We start from the raw sequence: 21,121 nt of genomic DNA, 5'->3' as shown, positions 1-21,121 counted from the left end.
CCTGTGGCTCCCCCTTTCTTTTGGTTTTGGGGGAGCATCTTGATGTCTCTGTTTGTCCTCTCAACTATTGCCTGTCCTTGAGGATTAAAAGGTATGCCAGTGGTGTGTAAAAATATGATACAGTGTACAAAAGTGTGCAAAATGTTTAGAAGTATATGCAGGTTCATTATCTGTTTTTATTGCTTGTGGCACACCCATAGTTGCAAACACTTGTATAAGGAATTCAGTGACCATTTAGGCTGTCTCTTTTGCTGCTAATATTGCAAAAGTAAATCCTGAAAAGGTGTCTAATACAACATGGATAAAAGACAGACGACCAAAAGATTTATAATGGGTCACATCCATTTGCTAAATTTGAAAAAATTGGGTCTCAAACCATGAGGGTTCTTCTCTAAAGGGAGCATAGGAGTGTGGAAAGGAAGGCAAGCTGTACAGGCTTTTACTATGCTTCTAGCTTCCTCTTTTGTTATCCCATATTGCAAACATAAAGCTTGAGCAGCCTGATGATATTTAGAATTAGATTCTTGGGCTGCCTGAAAAAAAAAAGGAGTATTGGCTAATATGTTTAGAAGGCTATCTGCCTTTGAATTTCCAGTTCCAGTTTCTAGCCACTACAAAGAGGGCTGCCACAAACATTTTTGCACATGCATGTCCCTTTCCCTTCTTTAAGATTTCTTTGGGATATAAGCCTAGTAGTAACACTGCTGAATCAAAGGGTATGCACAGTTTGATAATTTTTTGAGCATAGTTCCAAATGGATGCATTCACAATTCCACCAACAATGTATCAGTGTCCCAGTTTTCCCACATTCCCTCCCACATTCAGCATTATCTTTTCCTGTCATCCTAGGCAAACTGAGAGGTGTGTATCTCAGAGTTGTCTTAATTTGCATTTCTCTGATCAATAGTGATTTAGAGCACCTTTTCATATGACTAGAAATAGTTTCAATTTCATCATCTGAAAATTGTCTGTTCATATCCTTTGACCATTTATCAATTGGAGAATGGCTTGATTTCTTTTAGAGTCTATTCTCTATGTATTTTGGAAATGAGGCTTTTGTCAGAACCTTTGCTTTAAAAATGTTTTCCCAGTTTATTGTTTCCCTCCTAATCTTGTCTGCATTAATTTTGTTGGTACAAAAGCTTTTCAATTTGATATAATCAACATTTTCTATTTTGTGATCAATAATGATCTCTAGTTTTATTTTGGTCACAAATTCCTTCCTCTTTCACAGGTCTGAGAGGTAAACTATCCTATGTTCTTCTATTTTATTTATAATCTCATTCTTTATGCCTAGATCATGAACCCATTTTGACCTTATCTTGGTGTACAGTGTTGAGTATGGGTCAATGCCTAGATTCTGCCATACTAATTTCCAATTTTCCCAGCAATTTTTGTCAAACAGTGAATTCTTATTCAAAAAGCTGGAGTTTTGGGGTTTGTCAAACAGTAGATTATTAAAGATATTGACTATTTTGTCCTTTGAACCTAACCTATTCGACTGATCAACTAATCTATTTCTTAACCAATACCAAATGTTTTTGGTAACCACTGCTTTATAATATAGTTTTAGATCTGGTACAGCTATAGCTACTGTGTTATTAAGGAAAGTTTTTGTATTGTAAGCACCTTAGGATATACTTCATATCCTAAAATTGAAAATGAGTCTGTCTTTGAATTTTTTCTGGAACTAAATGCAATTTGTAGTTCCTTAGTGTTTTGATGGTCTTATGTAGACATGCTTCTATATTTGCTCCTCAGGTGCACATCCCAAGATATCATCCATGTAATATAACAACATAACTTTTGGAAATGCTTTTCTTACTGGAGTAAGAACAGCAGCAACATACCTTTCACACATAGTGGGGCTATTTTTCATTCCCTGTGACAAGACTGTCCATTCATATCTTTTATAAGGCTCAGATAAGTTAACGCTGGGTACTGAAATGGTAAATTTTTCCATATCCTCCTTATCTAGAGGAATAGAATAGAAACAATCCAATGTCCATAATCCAAAGAGGCCATTCTCTAGGCAACTGAGTAGGAGATGGAAGTCCAGGATGAAAACTTCCCATAGTTTCCATCTGTTCATTTACTTTTCTTAAGTCAGTCAACATTCTCCATTTTCCAGATTTCTTTTTTACAACAAATAGTGGGGAATTCCAAAGTCTTGGAAAAGGTTATAAGTATCCTTAGTCAAGTTACTCCTGTACTAAATCTAATAAAGCTTGAATTTTATCACTTGCTAAAAGTCACTGTTGTGACTGATGTATCATTTTTTCCATTAAATGGTAACAGGCCTTCAACAGTAGCCCTGCCTAAAAAACTGAAGTACTCATTTGAAATCCTAACTGTTGTAAGATGTTTCTTCCCCATAGATTGATGGGGATTTTTTCTACTACAAAGTAGTAGTAGAAAAAGGAGTAAAACTCCTTTTACTAAGGAGTAAAAACTGTTTCACCTTCAAATATCCATCTCAAAGGGGTAGCACTAATTTCAGCTGCTATTGATCTTCCTATACCAGACATATGGATATCTGTTATAATCTTTGGCCAATGACTGGACCAACTAGTACTTCTAATGACTGTATAATCTGCACCTGTGTCTACCAACCCTTTTAATGATATGCCATTTACATAGATAATGAGAGTAAGATTGTCAGCTGTAACAGCTACAGACTAGAATATTCCTGGATTCTGTTATTAGGAATCAAAATCTGGATAAATATCACCAACTTGCCTATTAAGGGTATGTATCAGCAATCCTAATGTTACTACTTCTCTTAGTTTATAAGTCACAAATTGTCTATCTGTATTAGTGCCTTGGATATTAGCTATACATTCTCCAGTTTCCCAAATTTGTGTATGGATAGACATTGTTTTGTAAGCACTCTCAGGAGATAAAATGGTCACCAGAAAGCAAAGGATCCATAGGCTGGACAGGAATAGATTTCATCTCTCCAGGAGATATCTCAGTAGTCCCAGCTGTAGAAACTCTGTTCTCCCCAATTATTTCCCCATCAGGTTGCTTCTTGGCTGATTGATCATGTTAGAGTACTGAACTTCTAAAGACTCTCTGGGCATAAAATTGGCTGCCATCATGCTCCAAGTATATTTTGCCTGGGGCCCTGGAGCCAAGCCCTGCCTCCCATTTCCCTGAGTCAATCTATGTTCTGATGCCCAATAGAAGCCTCTGTTGCATTTTGGACATAGGGTTGGAAGTAGGGATTTTATATGCCCTACTTTACCACATTGAAAGCATTGATGAGTCTCTCTGGAAGTCCCTTGCCAAAAGGTACCCTGTCTTCCCATGTTCTGATCTTGAAAAGTCTGTATGATAGCCTGGGTAAAAGGTATTTGTGCCCACTGTGACAGTGCCTTATGATCTAATTTAAAGAAGCTTCAATGTGCAGTCCGAGAATAATTCTTCTACAAACCTCATTAGCATTTTCTTTAGCAAATTGTCTTATTATAATTTCTGTTGCTACAATTTCACCCATAGTGCTTATGATAGTTGTCTGCTGACATCCCATGAAATCAGCAAAGGATTCATTTGGACCTTGTGCTATTTTTGTGAAGGTTTCCCCTCTATCTTGTCTTCCTGGGTCACAGCCCCATGCTTTAATAGCAGCAGGAGCAATTTGCACATATGCTGTCAAAGGGTGATTAATCTGTGCTAAAGACCTAAATCTGCTAATTGATCAAAAGTGACTGGTATTTATAACTCCAGGTTGCCCATTTCATTCCGCTTGTATTCTACAGAGTTCACTATACTCAGAAAGCCACAAGTTTTGTCCAGGTTCTAAACATGTCCTGGCTATAAATTTCCAATCATTAAGGGTTAAAACTTCAAAAGTCAAATTTTATAATAACATATTTATTATTTTTTATAGCTTTTTATTGACAAAACATATGCATAGGTAATTTTTCAACATTGACCTTTGCAAAAACTTCTGTTTCAACTTTTCCCCTCCTTCCCTCCACCCCTTCCCCTAGAAGGCAGGCCATCCCATACATGTTAAACAAGTTAATATACATGTTAAATACAATATATGTGTGCATATTTATACAGTTATTATGTTGCACAGAACCAGCTACACCCAGAGAAAAAAACACTGAGAAATGAGTGTGGACCACAACATATCATTTCCAGTTTTCCCAGCAGTTTTTATCAAATAATAAATTCTTATCCCAAAAGTTGGGATCTTTGGATTTGTCAAACACTAGATTGCTATTTTTATTCACTATCTTGCCCTGTGACCCTAACCTATTCCACTGATCAACTAGTCTATTTCTTAGCCAATACCAAATGGTTTTGATGACTGCTGTTTTATAATATAGTTTTAGATCAGATATAGCTAGGCCACCTTTATTTGATTTTCTTTTTTATTAGTTCCCTTGAAATTCTTTTTTTTTTTTTTATCATAGAAAAACATATTCATGGGTAATTTTTCAACATTGACCCTTGCAATCACTTCTCTTCCAACCTTTCTTTCCTGCACCCCTCCTCAGATGGCAGTCAGTCTCATACATGTTAAACATGTTAAAGAATTTCTGAAATACAATATTTACATACATATTTATACAGTTCTCTTGTTGCACAAGAAAAATCAGATTTAGAAAGGTAAACATAACCTGGGAAGAAAACAAAAATGCAAGAAGTCCACCCTCATTTCCCAGTGTTTTTGTTTTGTTTGTTTTTTTTTTTTTTTTTTTTTTACTGGGTGTAGCTGGTGTGTTCATCACTGATCAATTGGAACTGAATTGAATCCTCTCATTGCCAAAGACAGCCATTTCCATCAGAATTGATCCTTCTATAGTATTGCTGTTGAAGTGTATAATGATCTCCTGGTTTCTGCTCATACTGTTCATGTAAGTCTCTCCAAGCCTCTCTGTATTCATCCTGCTGGTCATTTCTTACAGAGCAATAATATTCCATAACATTCATATACCACAGTATACTTAGCCATTCTCCAATTGATGGGCATCTATTCAATTGCCAGTTTCTAGCCACTACAAAAAGAGTTGCCACAAACATTTTTGCACATATAGGCCCCTTTCCCTTCTTTAATATCTTTTTGGGATGTAAGCCCAGTAGTAACACTTCTGGATCAAAGGGTATGCACAATTTGATAATTTTTGAGTTCCAAATTGTTCTCCTGAACGGTTGGATCCAATTGAAAGTAAAAAAAAAAAAAAAAAAAAAAAAAAAAAAAACTATTGAATTAATAAATAAAACTAAGAGTTGGTATTATGAAAAAACCAACAAAATAGATAAATCTTTGGTAAATTTGGTTAGAAAAAGGAAAGAGGAAAATTAAATTGTTAGTCTTAAAAATGAAAAGGGAAAACTTTCCACTAATGAAGAGGACATTAGAGCAATAATTAGAAGTTACTTTGACCAACTTTATGCCAATAAATTTGATAACCTAAATGAAATCGTTGACTACCTCCAAAAATTGGCATATTAATTTCTCCTTTTAATTTTAGAATTTCAAGTTTAGCATTTGATTTGGCGTTTTCAATTTGATCTTTTTCTAGCTTTTTAAGTTGCAAGCCCAATTCATTGATCTTCTCTTTCTCTATTTTATTCAAGTAAGCCTCTAGAGATATAAAATTTCCCCTTATTATCACTTTTGCTGCATCCCACACATTTTGGTATGTTGTCTCATTTTTGCCATTCTCTTGGGTGAAGTTATTAATTATGTCTGTGATTTGCTCTTTTACCCTTTTATTCTTTAGGATGAAATTATTTAGTTTCCAATTACTTTTTAGTTTATTTTCCTCTAGCTTTTTATTAAATGTAATTTTTATTGCATCATGATCTGAGAAGGATGCATTTACTATTTCTGCCTTTCTGCATTTGAACTTGAGATCTTTATGTCCTAATATATGGTCAATTTTTGTATAAGTTTCATGGACTGCTGAGAAGAAAGTGCACTCCTTTCTGTCTCCATTTAGTTTTCTCCAAAGATCTATTATAACTTACTTTTGTAGTATCTGTTTACCTCTTTAACTTCTTTCTTATTTATTTTGTGGTTTGATTTATCTAGTTCTGAGAGTGTAAGTTTGAGATCTCCCACTATTATTGTTTTGTCTATTTCTTCTTGCAGCTCTCTTAACTTTTTTAGGAATTTAGATGCTATACCACTTAGTGCATATATGTTTAGTATTGATATTGCTTCACTATTCTGTCCTTTAGCAAGTTACAGTGCCCTTCCTTATCTGTTTTAATTAGATCAATTTTTGCTTTTGCTTGATCTAAAATCAGGATGGCTATCCCTGCTTTTTTTTTTTTTTACTTCACCTGAACCATAGCAGATTCTGCTCCAGTCTTTTACCTTTACTCTGTGTATATTGCCCTGATTCAAGTGTGTTTCCTATAAAAAACATATTGTAGGATTTTGGCTTTTAGTCCAGTCTGCTATCTACTTCTGCTTTATGGGGGAGTTTACTTCATTCACATTTATGGTTAAAATTACTAATTCTGTATTTCCTGCTATCTTGTTAACCCCAGATTATGTTTTTTTTTCTTTCTTTTCACCCTTACCCCCCTCCCCAGTATTAAAGTTATGAGCACCATTTGCCTAAAGCCTAAAGAGGGAGGGCTGTGTGAGGCAAATGGTGCTCATAATGCCTCACACAGCCCTCCCTCTTTAGGATCCCTCCTCTCCTTAGAGTCTCTCCCTTTTTCTTAAACCTCTCCCTTACAATTTCTGTATTCCCTTCTATTTAACCTACTTCTTCCCTTTTCAGTTTTCCCCTCCCACTTTTCAATGAGGTGGGAGAAGTTTCTTTGTAAACAGAATATGTCTAATTTTTTTTTCTTTGAGCCAATTCTGATGAGCATAAAATTCACACTCTGTTCATCTCCCTCTCTTCTTTCTCTCAGATATAATAGATTTCCTTTGTCTCATCATGAGATGTAGTACCTCCATTTTTCCCTTTTTCTGATACAATTTCCTTTCCACCTGTAGATCCTTTTTTATATTATAACAGTAAACCAAATTATACTGTGCTGTTTATGTATACTTATAACAGAAATACAGTTCTCAAGAATTTTTTTTACCTTTTTATGCTCCTCTTCAGTCCTATATTTGAAAGTCAAACTTTTTGTTTAGGTCTGGTTTTTTCATCAGAAATAAATGGTATTCACCTATTTCATTGAATGTCCATCCTCTTCCCTGAAGAAAATGCTCCCTTTGTCTGGGTAAGTTTTTCTTGGCTGCATACTAAGTTCCTTTGCCTTTTGGAATATAAGATTCCAGGTCCTTCAGTCTTTTAATGAAGATGCTGCTAGATCCTGAGTAATCCTTATTGTGGCTCCTCCGTATTTGATTTTTTTTTTCTGGCTCCTTGTAGTATTTTTATCTTGGTCTGATAGTTCTGAAATTTAGCCACAATATTTCTTGGAGTTTTTATTTTGAGATTTTTTTAGTAGGTTTAGATGAATTATTTCAATGTCTATTTTATCTTCTGTTTCTATAACATCTGGGTAGTTCTTTTTGATGATTTCCTGAAAAATTGTATCTAGGTTCTTTTTTTCAATCATGATTTTCAGGGAGTCCAATAATTCTTAGATTATCTCTCTTTGATCTATTTTTCATGTCTGTTGTTTTCCCAAGTAGGTATTTAACATTTTTTTTTCATTTTTTTTTTTGGTTTTGCTTGACTGATTCTTGGTGTCTCCTCGAGTCATTCATTTCCATTTATTCAATTCTGATTTTTAATGAATTTTTGTTTTCATTTACTTTTTAAAATTTCTTTTTGTAATTGTCCAATTGAGTTTTTAAATGAGCTGTTTTGTTCTATGGAATTTTTTTTCCATTTTGCCAATTTTATTCTTTAAAGAGTTATTTTCTTTTTCCAGTTCACTAATTCTGTTTTTTCATGGAATTGATTTCTTTTTCCACTCTATCTTTTAGTGAGTTGTGTGTCTTATCCAGACTCTTGCAAAGCTTCCCTTCTTTTCCCCATTTTTCTTCTAGCTCTCTTTTAAGAGCCTTTTTAATTTCTTTTATGAGAGCCTTATGTGGTGGCGACCAGATCATATCCACCTTTGTATCTAGAGACAAACTATTTTAGTCTCATCAGGGTTTGAAATCTGCTCCTTTTTTTAGTATAGAAACTATCTATTAGAGCCCACTTTGCCTTTTTATTCATTTTAAAAACAACCAAAAAAAAGTTGCAATCTGCTTTTGGGGCAATGTGGGATTACTGAGCTTTCTCAATAGACAACAGAAAGTAGCAGTGAAGCAGCAGTGGGACAGCAATGGCTGTGCTGGGATCAGCACCTGTGCTAGGCATGGCAGCTGTTGGGGGCTGAGATGGTGCTGAGTCCTTCCCAGTACTTGATGGGTGTGGCCCTGTCCTGAGAGACTCTAGCATTTTGGAGGTATAGTCTTTACCATTTGTGTTTATAGCTTCTCTGCTGATCTACTGGCTTGCTGCCATAACAAGTAGCTGACATATGGTATAGTTTTCCCTGCAGATTTTCAGCTGGAGAAGACCACACCCCACCCCACCCCGTCTGCTCTGCTTGAGCTGTTTCCTGTGCTCTCATTGCCTATCTGCCTTAGTCTGCTCTTGACCTAACCCTATTCTATCCCCACATGCAAGCAAAAACAGATTTTTTTGTTGGCCAATTTCAAGATTACCTTCTGTTGGTAATGTGTTGTACTCCCAATATTCGTGGGTTTTGCCAGTCAAGCACTAATTCTGAGGCTGAGTTTTGTAAAAAATAATTTGAGGATAAAGGAGAGCTCAGAAAGATGTGTGTGTCCTCTTCGCCATCTAGGCTCTGCCCCCTCTCTAATAACATCTTTTTTTTTTTTTTTTTTCCCCTGAGGCTGGGGTTAAGTGACTTGCCCAAGGTCACAGCTAGGAAGTGTTAAGTGTTTGAGACCATATTTGAACTCTGGTCCTCCTGAATTCAAGGCTGGTGCTCTATCCACTGTGCCACCTAGCTGCCTGCTCTCTAATAACATCTTAACATAAGATGATGTAAACCCATAAAGAGTGCAAGTCTTTTTCAGATTTTTGATAATTTCTAGATTAAATAGAGTGTATTTTCTTTTTTTCTTGACCTATTTGTAGAACATCAGAGCAGTTTTCTTTGAGGATCCCCTAAAGAAAGCTATCCATTTTTTTGTTTGTTTGTTTTGTTTTGTTTTTTGGTCATGCCCTTCAGGTGGATTGATAATTTTAAAACTGTCTCTTCTGGATCTATTTTGTAGGACCTCTTTTCAATGAGTTATTTTAAATTTTCTTTCATTTTTTAATTCTATTTAATTCTTGATGTCTCATAGAATCATTAGTTTCCATTTGTCCCCATTTGTTTTTTAATGTGTGATTTTCTTCAATTAGCTTTTTTTTATCTCTTTTTTCATTTGATTAATTCTACTTTTTAATTTTCTTCAGTGGATTTTTTTTTAATTTTTATTTATTTGTTTATTTATTTTGCATTTGACCTACTGTATTTTGTAAGGAATTGCCTTCCTTTTCCAAGTTGTTGACATTCTTTTGCATATCTCTCATTTTTTTTCTCCTACCTCTCTTATTTGCCTTTTAAAGTCTTTTGTGAGCACTTCCAAGAAGCTCCTTTGGGCTTGAGATCAATTCATATCACTCTTTGAAATTTTCTCTGTAGATATTTGACCCCATCTGAGTAGTGTTTTGGTCTTCCCTGTCCTCATAGTAGCTTTCTATGATCAAGATTCTCTTCTGTTTCTTGCTTATTTTCTTTCCTTTTTTTTTTTTTTTTGAATTTCCTCTTTTTTTTACTTTTATGGTTGAACTCTACTCCTTAAACAAAGAGGACACTGTCCCAAGCTTCCTGTACAGCTCTGAGCTTGGCTTCAAGCACAGGACCCCCTTTTGTTTGCTGGGGGTAGCTTTGCCTGCTCTTTTCAGGAAAAACCTGGTTTCCTAGAATTCACCTTCTAGTTGGGACTGAAGGCTGCTCCACTGGCCTGCTCTTCTAATGAGTCAGGATTGAGTGTCTCAGTTGATGATCTGTTGTAATTAAGACCCTCTCACTATCTTTCCGAGACTCCATCTGAGCTGGGCTGAATACATCTTTTACTCCAGTGAGACAGATCCCATTGTGTATTAGCTCTTCTCATTGACAATATGTCTATTAATGAGAGAGTTTGCTCCATCTTGCTGAGGCTAATGGTAACTTGTTACTTTTATTACTATGTTATCACTATGTTTTCTTTTATCCCAGAAAAACCATTAAAAATCTTGCTCTTGGAAAAGTTTGGGGATAACAAAAGTGAAAGATAACAGACCAATTAGTCAAGTATTAATTAAGGCCTGAACTGTATTAGAAGAAAATTCTGCATGGAGGATTTATGTGAAAAATAAGAGTCACTTAGGATGAGAAAACATGGATGGATTGTAATCTATATCTTTAGAAGACATGTCCACACTAATCAAATTAGATATTCATTAAAATATGTAGCATACATCTTGCAAAATAATCAAGATATGGATCTCTATATGTACAGATATAATTTTCAAATACTATTTAATCTTCAACACATTAGTATATAAAATAAATTTAATATTTTGAATTATAATTTTTTTTAAATTAGCTGCACAGTGGAAAGAGTAAGAGGCAGGAAGAGTTTATATCTGTTCTCAGACAATTATTAACTTTGTGATCCTGAGAAAGTCATTTAATCCTGTTTGCCTAAAATTTTTGTAAAAATGAGTTGGAGAAGGAAATAACAAACCTTTCCATTATCTTTACCTAAGAAACTCCCCAATTGTGGTCACAAAAAGTCAGCCACAACACAAATGAACAAAAACAACAACCACCACCTTGTAAAATAGTATTCAGACTTGCCACAAAGTTGGATAATTAGCCCAGTATTATTTTATAATTAGCCCAGTATTATGTTATATCAGTCCTGATGTAAAAATCAGGGCTTAATTTTTAATTGATGTTGCTCGTATTGTATGCTGCACAGATTTTAATGCTCTCCTGCTTTTCTCTGTCTGCCTGAATAAACCTGTCACTTTTAATAACAAATCCAATATTGTAATTGGTTCCAGCAACTTGTGTCTTGCCCTGAAAAAGATATTAAATCAACACCATCATTCTACAAAAGATCACATTAAACATAATTTAAATTAGCTGTATAATAAATGTTATGATTTTTTAACCTAACCTATATAATATACTTCTGATCAATCATTTTAAAAACAGAAGTAGAAAAAAATAAATGCAATTACTCCCCCCTCAAAATATAGGTAAAACTACAAACTATCAGACATTTAGTTAAATTCCTGTTGTGCCAGACTTTGTGGAATGCTGAGGGTATAAAGACAAAAAGAGAACAATTCCTTCCCTTGAGAAGCTTATCTCCAATGGAAAAAATTTTCATACTTAAAATTTTTAAAAGACAGTGATTGTGTGTGTGTGTGTGTGTGTGTGTGTGTGTGTGTGTGTGTGTGTGTGTAGATTGGGACATATTAGCAGCTGCAGGAATCAGAAAAGTCCTCAAGTGAATGTATAGTCATTCAAACTGAGCTTTAAAGGAAACTGGGTAAATAAGAATTCTAAGGTGATTCCCTCCTTCCTCCATCCCTTCTCACTTTTCAACTCCATTTTATATGTTGTGTTCTTCCATTAAAATATACACTTACTCAGGGCAGGAATTACCTCCCTGTTTACTTGTAAATATGTTTGTTGACTTATCTTGTTGTGTACTAAGAGGTGGAGGTGAGAAAGAAAAGTATTCTAAACATGGGAGGCTAGGGTTGGAAATGAGAGGAAAGGCAGTCTATGAATAGACATAAAGAAAGGAGACAGAACATCATAAGTACTTGGAGGGAAAAGTATAAGACTGAAAAGATAGGCCAGTCAGATTGTGAAGCACTTTTAATGCTAAATAGCAGAGTTTATATTTGACTCTCAAGGCAATAGAGAGCCATTGTAGCATATTATGGCAGGGGAAGAAAGTAGGGATTGACAAGCTAAAGACTGTACTTTAAGAAAATCCCTTTTGCAATTATGTGAAGAATAGATTGGAGAGGAGTAAAGCATGAAGCAAGAAAAGCAAATAGAAGATTTGTTGAGGCAAGAGATGATATTAGCCTGAACTAACCTTCATGTCTAAACTAGGATGGTTGTTGTGAAAGTAAGCAAAGCTTGGCAATCAATTGTTTATTTAGAGTTTAATTAGAGGGAGTCTGAAAAGTTGAGGGAGCATGATACTGAGGTTGCCAACCTTTGGAACTAGAAGGATTTTTTTTTTTAACAGAAATAAATAAGTTGATTAAGAGTAGATTTGAGTAAAAAATGAGTTCTATTTTAGCCATGTTGAATTTCAATAAAATTAATATAATGTTTTTCCCCCAAGCAACACTCCAAAAGAACCCCCAACAAAGTATTATAGGGTAAAAAGTATTTTAGAATTTTTTTCTTTGATGGAACCAATCAAGTTTTACAATTGTCCTACTTTAAATTTAGTTTATAAAAGCTATCTTAGTTAAAGGAACCTGAGGATTATAGTTTTTAATTAATATCACCTCTGATGCCTTGTACTAAGACACAATACTTCTTTGAAGGATTTTAGAGTGCTCTATAGGCTGAGTAATAAGAAAACATCTCAGATTTCATATATTTCTATTTTACTGGCATCTCCATTCCATAAGGACTTGGGAACCAAGTTTCTGTCTTGACCTGTCCAGGAAGGCTTAACTTTTCTGGTATATGAGGTAAGTAGTTTGCTATCTGTGGTATTATTGTAAGGCCCAAAGAAGGACCTTCCCCAAAACCTCTTCATCATTTACTTTTTGACATCTAAAATTCTCTTCACAGCAGATACATCATTTTATTTCATAATTAGACAAGAGCCTAAAAGACTCCTTGGAGAGAGACTATATTTGTTGAAATTCAAAGTAAGATATAAATTATAAATGGCTAATCAGGGATAAAAACAAATATCAGTTCTATTCTATAGAACAGTCTTTTAGTAGTGAGCAAGGATCAAAACCCAGAAAGCTTTTCAAACTTGAGGACAAGGGAGTGAAAACAGGCAAGTAAAAGGACATGGAGAAGACCAGGATTCTTAAATACAAACTATTTGGTTTATAGACTCTTTTTATTTTTTTATTATAGCTTTTTATTTATAAGATATATGCATGGGTAATTTTTCAGCATTGACCCCTGCAAAACCTTCTGTTCCAACTTTTCCCTTCCTTCTCCTCCCTCCCCTAGATGACAGGTAGACCAATACATATTAATTATATTAAAGTATGTGTTAAATACAATATGTGTATACATATCCATACAATTATTTTGCTGCACAAGAAAACTTGGACTTAGAAATAAGGTAAAAATAACCTGAGAGGGAAATCAAAAATGCAAGTGGACAAAAAAAGAGGGAGTGGAAGTGCTATATTGTGGTTCACATTCATTCCCCATAGTTCTTTCGCTGGGTGTAGCTGATTCTGTTCATTATTGAACAAATGGAACTGATTTGGTTCATCTCATTGTTGAAGAGAGCCATGCCCAATAGAATTGATCATAATATACAACTGTTGTTGAAGTATATAATGGTCTTGCTCATTTCACTCAGTATCAGTTCATGTAAGTCTCTCCAGGCCTTTCTGAAATCATCCTGCTCATCACTTCTTACAGAACAATAATATTCCATAACATTTATATACCACAACTTTATTTAGCCATTCTCCAATTGATGGGCATTCATTCAATTTCCAGTTTTTAGCCACTACAAAAAGGGCTGCCACAAACATTTTTGTACATACACGTCCTTTTCCCTTCTTTAAGATCTCTTTGGGATATAACCCCAGTAGTAACACTGCTGGATCAAAGGGTATGTACACTTTCATAACTTTTTGAGCATAATTCCAGATTGCTCTCCAGAATGGTTGGATGCATGCACAATTCCACCAACAATATATCAGTGTCCAAGTTTTCCCAAATCCCCTCCCACATTTACCATTATGTTTTCCATCATCTTAGCCAATCTGAGAGGTATGTAGTGGCATCACAGAGTTTTCTTAACTTGCATTTCTCTGATTAATAATTATTTGGAGCATCTTTTCATATGACTAGAAATTATTTCTATTTTTTCATCTGACAATTGTCTGTTCATATCATTTGACCATTTATCAATTGGAGAATGGTTTGATTTCTTATAGATGAGAGTCAATTTTCTATATATTTTGGAAATGAGGCTTTTATTAGAACCTTTGACTGTAAAAATGTTTTCCCAGTTTATTGCTTCCCTTCTAATCTTGTCTGCATTAGTTTTGTTTGTACAAAAGCTTTTTAATTTGATATAATCAATATTTTCTATTTTGTGATCAATAATGATCTCTAGTTCTTCTTTGATCACAAATTGCTTCTTCCTCCACAGGTCTGAAAGCTAAACTATCCTATTTTCTTCTAATTTATTTATAGTCTCATTCTTTATGCCTAGATCATGATCACATTTTGACCTTGGTGTATCATGTTAAGTATGTGTCAATGCCTAGTTTCTGCCATAATAATTTCCAATATTCCCAGCAGTTTTTGTCAAACACTGAATTTTTATCCCCAAAGCTGGGGTCTTTGGGTTTGTCAAACACTAGATTATTAAAGTTATTGACTATTTTCTGTTAGGTTCTTACTAAGTGCTAAGTCAGTACTTAATAATTCTCTAGTTCTGGTCTTTACTAGGAGTTTAACCCCTTTGAACTCCTGGGGAGGAGCTTGCATGCTTAGGAGGAGCAAGTTCATTGGTTGAAGTAATTTTTCCTAGAAGCCCTTGCATTATCCCATGCCCATTCTCTGGGAGGATAAAAGAGGGCGGCACTGGAGAGATAGAGAGTCTCTTGTCTGGGCCAGACTTGAGGCGGCTCTCTGGAGGGAAAGAGTCTCTACATGAGGTCAGAATTGGCAGCAGTTAATGACACAGCAGATCTCCTCCCAGAGAGCAATCGGCAGTCTCTGGAGACAACAGAATATTATATATTGAGTTAGTAAGAACCTAATATCTCATTAACTCATTAGCACTTAGTAAGAACCTAACAATTTTGTCCTGTGAACCTAACCTATTCCACTGATCAAGTAGTCTTATTTCTTAGCCAATGCCAATTAGTTTGGGTGACTACTGCTTTATAATATAGTTTTAGATCTGGTACAGCTAGACCACCTTCATAAGTCCTGACTTTTTGTTCTTTCAGATGAATTTTGTTGTTACTTTTTCTAGATCCTTAAAATAGTTTTTTGGGAGTCTAATTGGTATAGCACTAAATAAATAGTTTAGTTTAGGTAGTATTGTCATCTTTATTATATTTGCTCAACCTATCTAAGAGCACTTAATATTTTTCCAATTTGTTAGATCTGTCTTTATTAGGATGGAAAGTGTCTTGTAGTTTTGCTCTTATAGTTCCTGACTTTCCCTTGGCAGATACATTCCCAAATATTTTATACTATCAGCAGTTACCTTAAATGGAATTTCTCTTCGTATCTCTAATTCTTGGATTTTGTTAGTGATATATAAGAAAGCTGATGATTTATGTGGGTTTATTTTGTATCCTGCAACTCTGCTAAAGTTGTGGATTATTTCTAATAGCTTTTTAGTAGAATCTCTGGGGTTCTCTATACCATCAAATTATCTGCAAAGAGTGATACTTTGGTTTCCTCATTACCTATTCTAATTCCTTTAATCTCTTTTTCAATTCTTATTGCTGAAGCTAGCATTTCTAATACAATATTGAATAGTAATGGTGAAATTGGGCAACCTTGTTTCACTCCTGATCTTATTGGGAATGGTTCCAGTTTATCCCCATCACATATGTTGTTTACTGTTGGTTTTAAATAGATGTTAAGGAAAAGTCCATTTATTCCTATACTCTCAAATGTTTTTTAATAGGAATGAATGTTGGATTCTATTAAATGCTTTTTCTGTTTCTATTGAGATGATCATATGGTTCTTGTTAATTTGGTTATTGATATAGTCAATTATTCCTAATATTAAACCAGCCCTGCATTCCTGGTATAAATCCTACTTGGTCATGGTGTATTATTCTGGGGATGATTTTCTGTAATCTTTTTGCTAATATTTTATTTAAGATTTTTATTTAAGATTTTTGCATCAATATTCATTAGAGAGATTGGTCTAACATTTTCTTTCTCTGTTTTCAACCTATCTGGTTTAGGTATCAGTACCATGTCTGTGTAATAAAAGGAATTTGGTAGGAATCCTTCATTCCCTATGTTTTCAAATAGTTTATATAACATTGGAGTTAATTATTCTTTAAATGTTTGATAGAATTCACATGTAAATCTATCTGGTCCTGGGGATTTTTTTTTTCTTAGGGAGTTGATTAATAGATTGTTCTATTTCTTTTTCTAAATGGGACTATTTAAGCAATTTACTTCCTCTTCTGTTAATCTGGGCAGCGTATATTTTTGAAGATAGTCATCCATTTCACTGAGGTTATCAAATTTATAGGCATAAAGTTGGGCAAAGTAACTCCTAATTATTACTCTAATTTACTCTCCATTGGTGAAACATTCTCCCTTTTCATTTTTAAGACTAACAATTTGATTTTCCTCTTTCCTTTTCCTAATCAGATATACCAAAGGTTTATCTATTTTGTTTTGTTTTTTTTTTCATAAAACCAAGTCTTAGTTTTATTTATTAATTCAATAGTTGTTTTTTTTTAACTTTCAATTTTATCAATTTCTCCATTTAATTTTAGAATTTCAAGTTTAGTATTTGATTGGGGGTTTTCAATTTGCTCTTTATCTAGCTTTTTAAGTTTCAAGTCCAATTCATTGATCTTCTCTTTCTCTATTTTATTTAAGTTAGCCTCTAGAGATATAAAATCTCCCCTTATTACCACTTTGGCTACACCCAACAAATTTTGGTATATCATCTCATTGTTGAAATTCTGTTGGGTGAAATTATTAATTGTGTCTATGATTTGCTGTTTCACCCTATCACTCTTTAGGATGATATTATTTAGTTTCCCATTATTTTTTCCCTAGCTTTTTGCTGAATGTAGTTTTTATTGCATAGTGATCTGAAAAGGATGCATTTACTATTTGTATCTTTGTGCATTTAATTTTGAGATTGTTATGTCCTAATATATGGTCAATTTTTATGTCAATTTTTTTTCATTGGCTGCTGAGAAGAAAGTGTACTCCTTTCTGTCTCCATTCAGTTTTCTCCTAAGATCTATAATACCTAACTTTTGTAATATTCTATTTACTTCTTTAACTTCTTTCTTATTTTTTTTTTTTGTGGTTTGATTTATCTAATTCTGAGAGTGCAAGGATGAGATCTCCCACTATAATAGTTTTGCTGTCTATTCTTGCAACTCTTTTAACTTCTCTTTTAGGAATTTAGATGCTATACCACTTGGTGCATATATGTTTAGTACTGATATTGCTTCATTGTCTATGCTACCCCTTAGCAAGATATGGTTTCCTTCCTTATCTCTTTTAATTATATCAATTTTTGCTTTTGCTTGATCTGAGATAAGGATAGATACCCCTACTTTTTTTTTTTAACTTCACCTGAAGCATAATAAATTCTGCTCCAGCCTTTTACTTTTAATCTGTATGTATCACCCTGCTTCAAGTGTGTTTCTTGTAAACAAAATATTGTAGGATTCTGGCTTTTGATTCAGTCTGCTATTTACCTCTGCTTTATGGGAGATTTCATCCCATTCACATTTACAATTAAAATGACTAATTCTGTATTTCCTGCCATCTTATTATCCCCAGATTATGCTATTCTTTTTCTTACATACACCCCCTTATCCTCTTCCCCAGTATTAAACTTATGGGAACCACTTATCTCACTCAGCTCTCCTTCTTTAGAATCCCTCCCATCCCTTTTGAATCCCTTCACCTCTCTTGTACTTTTCCCTTATTATGCTTTTCCTTTTCCCTTTTCCTCACCCACTTGTTAATGAGGTGAGAGAAGTTTCTCTGTAAACCAAATATGTCAATTATTTTCTCTTGAGCCAAATCTGATGAAAGTAAGATTCACACAATGTTCCTCCCCCTCCCTAAATTCCCTCAGATATGATAGGTTTCTTTTGCCTCTTCGTGGGAGCTAATTTCCCTGTTTTTATCTCCCTTTTTCCATTTTTCTGATGCAATCCCCTTTCCACTTCTACTTTTCCTTTTTTTAAATATTATAACAGTAAAATCAAATTATAGATGCACTCTTTATGTATACCTTTAACAGAAATACAGTTCTCAAGAGTTCTTTTTATCTTTTATGCTTCCCTTGAGTCCTATATTTGGAAGTCAAATTTTTTGTTTAGCTCTGATTTTTTTCTTTAGGAATAAATAGAATTCCCTGTTTCATTGAATGTCCATCCTCTTCCCTAGAAGAAAATGCTCAGCTTAGCTGGGTAATTTGTTCTTGATTGCATTCCAAATTCTTTTGACTTTCAGAATATCAGATTCCAGGCCCTTCGATCCTTAAATGTGGAACCTGCTAGATCCTGAGTAATCCTCATTGTGGCTCTTTGGTATTTGAATTGTTTTTTTTCTGGATTCTTGTAATATTTTTTCCTTAGACTGATAGTTCTGAAATTTAGCCACAATATTCCTTTGAGTTTTTATTCTGGGGTCTCTTTCAGAAGGTGTTTGATGAATTCTTTGATGAATTCTTTCAATGCCTATTTTACCTTCTGATTCTTTTACTTCTGGGCAATTCTCTTTGATGATTTCCTGTAAAATAGTGTGTAGGCTCTTTTTTCCTCATAATTTTCAGGAAGTCCAATAATCCTCAGATTATCTCTTCTAGTTCTATTTTCCAGGCCTGTTGTTTTTCCAAGTAGATCTTTGACATTTTTTTTCTATTTTTCTTTTTATTTTTTTTGGTTTTGCTTGACTGATTCTCGATGTCTCAATGAATCATTCATTTCTATTTATTCAGTTCTAATTTTTAATAAGTTATTTTCTTCATTAACTTTATTTTTACACTTCTTTTTGTATATGTGCAATTGAGTTTTTAAATGAGTTGTTTTGCTCTATGAAATTTTTTTCCATTTCACTATTTTTTTTTTAATGAACTATTTTCCATTTCCAATTCACAAATCCTACTTTTTGGAAATTCTTTATTTTTTCCAGTTCACAAATTCTGTTTCCCTGGGAGGTCTTTACCTTTTCCAATTCACATTTCAGGGAGTTGTTTTCTTTTTCACATCTTTCTCTTAACGAGTTATATGCCTTTTCCACACTCTGTTGCAGAGCTTCTCTTTCCTTTCCCCATTTTTCTTCTAGTTCTCTTTTAAGATCTTTTATAATTTCTTCTAGGAGAGACTTGTGTGATGAGGACCAGGTTATATCACCCTTTGGAGTTTTTGTCTAGAGACTGCTATTAGTCTCCTCAGGGTTGGAAATCTGTCCTCTTTCTGCATAGAAGTTATCTATAGTTAAAGCTAACTTTGTCTTTTTACTCATTTTTTTAAAAGCCCTTGGGGTCTGCCTTCAGTGCAAGGAGGTTCTCAGCTTCCTCTGCAGAACAGGGACAGACAATAAGGGACAGAAGCTATCCTGAGAACAGGCTGCAATGAGCAGCAATGCTGCAGAAATGCTACTACCTTGAGAGGAGCTGGAAGTGTGACTGCCCTGGGCAGAGCCCCACTCTGCAGAATGGGCTCCACAGCTGCATGGTGATTGTGCTGAGTCACTCCAAGTACTGAATGGGTCTGGTCAAATCCTGTTAAACTCTGGCATTTGGGGGGTACACTCTATCTTTGCCATTTGTGTAACTGTTCTGCTGATCTACTGCTTTGCAACCAAAGCAGAGCAACCAAACGATGGTAAAGTCCTCCCTGCAAATTCTCCACCTGCAGAGACTGGACCCTGCCCCCAGGGCACTCAGTGTGCCTCTGCATTCTGCCTCCCTGCCTGCCCTGCCTGCGCTGGCCTCCTCCCTCCTGATCAAGACAGACCTTTTCTGGTGATCTTCTAGATTATCTCTGGCTGGTAATTTATTGTACTCCCAATATTCATGGATTCTACCCATCAAGCACTATTTCAGAGGCTGAATTGATATTCAGTAAGTGAGAGTAGAAGGGAGCTCAGAATGAAGCATGTATCCTTTCTGATATCTTGGCTCTGCTCCTGGTTTATATAGTCTTTTGTGAATTTGATTGGTATACTCAGTCCCCAAGAGCATCATCAGTCCTATGTGAATTAATAAAATGAAACACAAAAAGCTGAAGGCTTCTGACCTCATAATAGCAACTTTATTTAAATGAACGAATGGTACCATCCTTTTTTTTTTTCTGCCCAAAGACAAAAACCAGAACAAAACAAAACAAAACAAAACAAAAATACCTTTGTAGAAGGCGACAGATAGTGGGAGAAGTCTGTGTAAGGTATAAGACCCTTCAGCCCAGAAGGAACATGCTGACAATGTCTAGTTTGGCTCCCCATTTCCCTTTTGTGCCCATCTCCTTTCCTGAGAAATCATAGAGGATGTGACCATCCCCCTTTGGTGCTCTCACCTTTCCTGAGAAGTCAGGGAGGTTATGTTCACCTGTGTTCTACTTGAAGCAAGGGATACTTACAGTAAGAGGAATTTACATATCAATAGCAGGGTGCTTATAATTAACACATGCAGTATGCTATGGTGATATGGTGATGTAATGGTTCTACACTTGGCACATGCTCAGTCTGCTATTGTGATGTAATCCTAAGGTATTTAAGGGCTGAGAGGACTTGAAATAAACTGACTCGATCTTTGACCATCCTCATGAGTCTCCTGCCTTCATCACTCTTCCACTAAGACCAAGGACTTGGACTGGTCCCGAGGTCCTCCAGAGAGCTAGTCTAGATGGCACCCCAAATTGGGAGCTCTAGAAAGCACACTACAACCTTCATAAAGCATGCTATAAAACCCACAAATGGGGAAGATACAAAGAACTGCTTCAATTTGTTTTTCTCCCCTTATTTGAAGTTTCAATTCCAGGCAACTTAAAAGTACCTAAAATTTGAAATTTGCTTAAGATTTTTTTTCACCTTGGAGGGGATGTGGGAAAACTGGGATACTGATGCATTGTTGGTAGAGTTGTGAAAGAATCCAACCATTCTGGAGAGCAATCTGGAATTATGCCCAAAAAGT

This window comes from Sminthopsis crassicaudata, chromosome 4 (assembly GCF_048593235.1).
Source record: "Sminthopsis crassicaudata isolate SCR6 chromosome 4, ASM4859323v1, whole genome shotgun sequence".
NCBI lineage: Eukaryota > Metazoa > Chordata > Mammalia > Dasyuromorphia > Dasyuridae > Sminthopsis > Sminthopsis crassicaudata.
Note: the sequence above shows the minus strand (reverse complement) of the source record.